The sequence below is a fragment of the Sapajus apella genome, unplaced genomic scaffold, assembly GCF_009761245.1.
Source record: "Sapajus apella isolate SASKATOON/1434 unplaced genomic scaffold, GSC_monkey_1.0 scaffold42, whole genome shotgun sequence".
Lineage (NCBI taxonomy): Eukaryota > Metazoa > Chordata > Mammalia > Primates > Cebidae > Sapajus > Sapajus apella.
In genome coordinates, this window is record NW_022436982.1 from 3,625,760 (window position 1) to 3,631,692 (window position 5,933).

Genomic DNA, 5,933 nt, shown 5'->3' on the forward strand with positions numbered 1-5,933 from the left:
TTGGTTACAATGTCTTTGCTGAAATATTAGAATTTTGATATCAACTCTCAAGGAAAGGCAGAGCTAAGATCCACATTATTTAATGTTCAACTAGGTGCATAAAGTCAAGGAATGCACCCTTGACATAGCTCCAAGTTCTCATTAAAAAGAAAGTGGGGGTGGGGTGCTTTTAATCTTGTACTTGATATAAGATGATGTGCATTTACTAATTAAATGCTTACAAAAAGTTAAATATCAATAATTGCTTTCGTTCTTTTTGGTGGCATTGTGAATATTTCCTGAAAGGTCTTCTGCCTTTACTAGATATTAATATTCAGTCATATCACATTTTGTTGTCATTAAAATTAAAGTTACTGCAAGAGCTTAATTGATTAATTTGTAAAATATGACAAATTGGCTCAGTTCTGAAGGCTGATCTGTTGATTTTCAGAAGCCTGGATTCCTTCTATTCCAAGAACATCTTTTTACTGTTGAACACAGAAAGGAAAAATGCAACAGTTTTTCACGAAGATTTTATTCGTAGCAAATGTTTCATAGAATATTTTAAAACAGTACAAATTTTTAAAATACAACTATAAGTTTACTGAGGAAGAAAAAGTGATTGTTTTTCATGATACCATACGTAAGTTCCAGGAATCATGTCAAAATCTGGGTAGTTGACATTCAAAACGAAAGATTGCAAATCAAAAGCAAAGTTAAAGGCAAATGTCTTTGGTGTCAGGGAGATTTGAGGGAGTTTGGTTGCGGCAGCTTGGGAGCAGATTAAATAAAATCCAGAAATACATTTTGATCCAATTTGGAAAGAAAAATACACCGCATGTTTTCACTCATAGGCGGGTGTTGAACAATGAGAACACATAGACACAGGGAGGGGAGCACCACACAGTGGGGTCAGCTGGGGGGAAATAGGGGAGGGATGGTGGGGGGCGGGGAGCTGGGGAGAGATAGCAAGGGGAGAAATGCCAGATGTAGGTGATGGGGAGGAAGGCAGCAAATCACACTGCCACGTGTGTACCTATGCAACAATTTTGCATGTTCTTCACATGTATCCCAAAACCTAAAATGCAATAAAATAAATAAATGGGGAAAAAAAAAACAGAAAAATATATGACTGGTCACATATCTAAAACTTCTGCCAAACATGATAAAACAGCACATTTCTTTTTTCTATTTGTACATTTATTTTAAGGCTTTGGACTTGTAAAACAATTTCCTGCTAAAGCCATCATGCCCACTAAAATGATATAATTCTAACGGACTTGGAATGCCTAATCCCACCCTTCAGAGTCATTGTTATAAGAAATACAGGCATATATATATATATATATATATATGTATGTGTATGTATATACACACACATACATACATATACATATGTCTAAGTATATAATATATATACACACATAATATGTATATAACACATAATATATATACATATATATATGTATATATATACCTGTTATAAGAAATACATGTGTGTGTGTGTGTGTGTGTATATATATATATATATATATATATACACACCTGTATTTCTTCAGTGTCATTGTTATAAGAAATACAGGTATATATATATATATCTGTATTTCTTATAACAGGTATATATATATGTGTATACATATACATATACACACACACATATATGTATATATATACACACACACATATGTATATATGTATATATGTATATGTATATATATGTATATATATACACGTGTGTATATGTATATTATTATATAATATATATATATATATATATATACACACACACACACACAAACACATATATGTTGTACTTAAGGCTCTGGGATACATCTGCAGATCATGTAGGATTTTTGCCTCCATCCCCCCATCACCTGTATCTGCCATTTCTCCTCATGTTATCCCTCCTCAAACTCCCTACCCACTGCTGCCCCTCCCCTAGTCCACCCCAACAGACCCCAGTGTGTGATGTTTCCCTCCCTGTGTCCATGTGTTCTAACTGTTCAACACCAACCTATGAGCGAGAACATGCAGTGTTTGATTTTCTGTTCTTGTGTAAGTTTGCTGAGAATGATGGCTTCCAGATTCATCCATGTCCCTACAAAGGACACAAACTCATTGCTTTTTATGGCTGCATAGTATTCCATGGTGTATATTTGCCATATTTTCCTGTCCAGTCTATAATTGATGGGCATTTGGGTTGGTTCCATGTCTTTGCTATTTTAAACAGTGCCGCAATGAACATACATGTGCATGTGTCTTTATAATAGAACAATTTATAATCCTTTGGATATATATCCAGTAATGGGATTGCTGGGTCAAATGGAATTTCTATTTCTAGATCATTAAGGAATTGCCACACTGTCTTCCACAATGGTTGAACTAATTTACACTCCCACCAACAGTGTAAAAGTGTTCCTATTTCTCCACATCCTCGCCAGCATCTGTTGTCTCCAGATGTTTTATGATCGTCATTCTAACTGGTGTGAGGTGGTATCTCAATGTGGTTTTGATTTGCATTTCTCTAATGATGAGTGATGATGAGCATTTTTATTGTCACTTGCATATTTAATAGAGAAAGAAATGCAGTAAATGGTTCCAGGTTGTATTAAAAAAAAAATCAATCCAGGTTTGTCCAGGTTGGTCTACTTACATCTGGGAGCAGAACTGTCCCCTCATCAGGCACAGCAGCTGCACTTCTCTGACTCCCCTTTGCAGACTCCGCCCTGGTCACACCTGGCACAGCCCACGGGGCAACAGGAACAGCAGCTCTTCTTTCCAGAGGTGCATTTGCACTCTTTGCACTTGCAGGAGCTGGCACACGTGCAGGAGCCACCAGTAGTGCAGGAACAGTTGGGGCATTATTTTTTAAAAACAGGTTTATGCCTTCAACTGGCAGAATTATCTAACATTCTTCTGAAAATTCTAGCTAAATCAATAAAACACTGAATAAGGAGGTGTTTTATTGTTCTTGGAAAGGCAGATAACAAGGCACTGATACATAATTTAAAGAAAATATTAAAAAATAAAATATTACACTAAAAAAGAAAACAAAAAAAATTGATCTAAGACAATATTTTAGTAGGAATAACCAAAATTTTGCCTTTGAAATATTTTTATCTAAAGAAGTTTTTGTGCATAAAAATGTTTATACATTGCTATACTACTGCTACTACTAATAAAGGAAACAGTATTAAGTAGGAATGTTAAGAAGTGGTCAACCGAATCATGATAAATAAACAGAATGGACTTATACAACCACTAAATTAGTCTTATGGCAATAAATATTACTGTAAAATTCTCTGCAACATTTCTGCCTTGTTGTTAAGTCTGAAGTGCCTTTTGTCTAAGGTTCTGAAGCTTCTTTTTAATTATGTGATTTGTCTCCTTGTTTTAGGTTCTGTGAATCTTTTTATTGTTTACATACACTAGGCATACTAGAGCAAATGGTGTATTTTATAAATCTCTATATAGTGAAACCACTGCCCAGGCAAATTATGCAATATATTTACTAAAGAATTAGAATAAAAGCATTCATGTTACTCATACCATGTTCAGTGACTTAAATATCACAGCTCAAAAGTCCTGCTAATGAAAGCAAATACAGTTTGCATTATGATATGTACATGGTACATATTGTCACAAAGAATAACATTATTTTATGTGTGCTCAAAATGGAAGTTTATGTATTGTTTTCAATTTTTATTAAATTCAATAATAATAATGTATTGCTCTACTACTATTAAAAGTAACCATGACAGCTATGGAGAGTCAGATTTCTTGGCATTAAGCAACTGATGTACATTCACAACAGTGAATGTACAATGACATAAGATGTTTTTGTAGCTTGAATAATTAGTTGAATTCTAGACAGTTCAAAACGGAAAATGGACAGAAAGAAAGGAAGCCTAAGAGGCAGTGAACACAGCAAATACCCATTTTGGTATTCTACTGAACACTCTCCACTGATTGCTTGCCTCTAACGGACTCTCAAATGCGTTTCTATAGCTGGAATCTCAGTGCTCCCTCAGCTACTGTGAATAATAAATCAACTACCCCTGAGGCTTTGTTTCATAACCTCCAAATAGAAAGGTATTTGTGTCTTATGTACCTGAAACATTGATTATCTCTTCTATACAAACAGCTATACTCAGGTGTCCAATAACCAGAAATATCTTTCATCACACAATTAGTCTTCTAAAAATGTTCCTAGCATACATATGGTAATTATGCCTCATACAACTAATTATGTCTTGTACACATTTGTCTTTCCCAGAGGAAATAACTTCAATTACATCACTGATAGCTTTAAATCCTATATCACTGAAAGACATCCTTTCCATCTCAAGTTTATAATTAATCACATGACATTTTGAGATTAAATCATACATGTAACTAGCACAATCATAACCTATATTAAAAAGTAGAGAAAATAGAAATGTTATATTTTTAAATAGTAAATAAAATTAATATTTCATTTTTTACTTCTGTCAGATCATTTTGAGGAAAGTATTTTCTCTGAAGTTCATTCTTTGTTCCCTTTTATTTTGACAGTCACCATAACTGGCTAGGGTTCTTGATCTGATAAGGATATGCAGCCCATCACTCCCAAAGAATTTTACTCCTTGGTGATTCTGCCTATTGGATTGCAAATCCTTCATCTGGTTTTTGTCAACAGGCTTTTTAGTGTGAAGATATGTCCAGAGAAACTACTCTTTTTCATTTTACTCTTCCATGCCCCGTTGTTCAGAAACAACCCCATTTTCAACTGAGTGTCAGGAACTCTCACACCTGCCACAATTTTACACATTGTAAAATATCTGTTTTCTGCTCATTCAGCCATCTCTTAAAGAGTCCAAAATTTGTGAATGGGTATTTCAGCTCCCAAAGAGGTGGAATATTGACTGTCTCCTCTGGATGCATTTTTTCCTTTGGCACTAAATCATACAAAGCATTAAGGCCTACAGTTGTTGATACAGGAGGGAAAACAATGGCTAAAATTTAAGAGGACCAATAGATATACATGCCTGCTTTTTAGTAACTAATACATTGAGACAGCAGGGTTTGTATTAGAAAGCATTTAATGATCACAGGGTGTGGAGAAAGGAGATGAAAGGAAACCCTTAAGTCTACGTCCCAAAGGAGTTCTGGGATTGGATTTTTAAGAATGTCATATAGTGCAAGGGCTGGAAAATAGGGGTCATTGATTGGTCTTGGCAAAGGGGATAAAATCATCAGAATGTGGAAACTGCATTCTCTGGTGAGTCAGCTCCTCCTGGGTTCCTTCAGAACAGCTGGTATCAGTGGGGTCTTTCAGAGCTGTTGACAGCAGTTTCATTGGTGAGCAGAATCTACTTAAACCCTCTTTATTTCACCATCTGATAGTAAGTTTGGAGGTAGTCTTCTCCTCACTTCTTAGTATTCTATTTTTGTTGTTGTTTATTATACTTTAAGTTTTGAGATACACTTGCAGATAGTGCAGGTTTGTTACATAGGTATACTCGGGCCATGGTGGTGGTTTGTTGCAACTGTCATTTACATTAGGTACCTCTCCTAATGCTATCCCTCCCAAATCCGCCTACCCCCTCCTATTCCTCCCCTAGCCCCCCAGGCCCCAGTGTGTGATGTTTTCTTCCTATGTCCATGTGTTCTCATTGTTCAACACCCACTTATGAGTGAGAACATGTGGTGTTTGGTTTTAAGGGATTATTTTAAAAAGTGATTTTGTATTAATATGCCCTTGCACTGTCTTTGTTTTATAAAAGGTGTAAATAATTAGAATATATACAGCATTAATTAATAGAAATAATTAAAACATGGAGATTAGCATATCTAAAAACTGAAAATAATACTATTGTTTGTGAAATTTTTATTTTTATGTTGTGAAATTCAAGGAAATCTAACATAAAAGTGTAGTAACTAATTACACAGCAACTGATTTTTTTTAATATACA

General features: G+C 34.9%; 1 pseudogene; it reads right to left on the reverse strand.

Annotated features, from left to right (window-relative positions):
* Window positions 1-2,601: 2,601 nt before the first annotated feature.
* LOC116566048 lies at window positions 2,602-2,840 on the reverse strand (annotated as a pseudogene).
* Window positions 2,841-5,933: the final 3,093 nt, after the last annotated feature.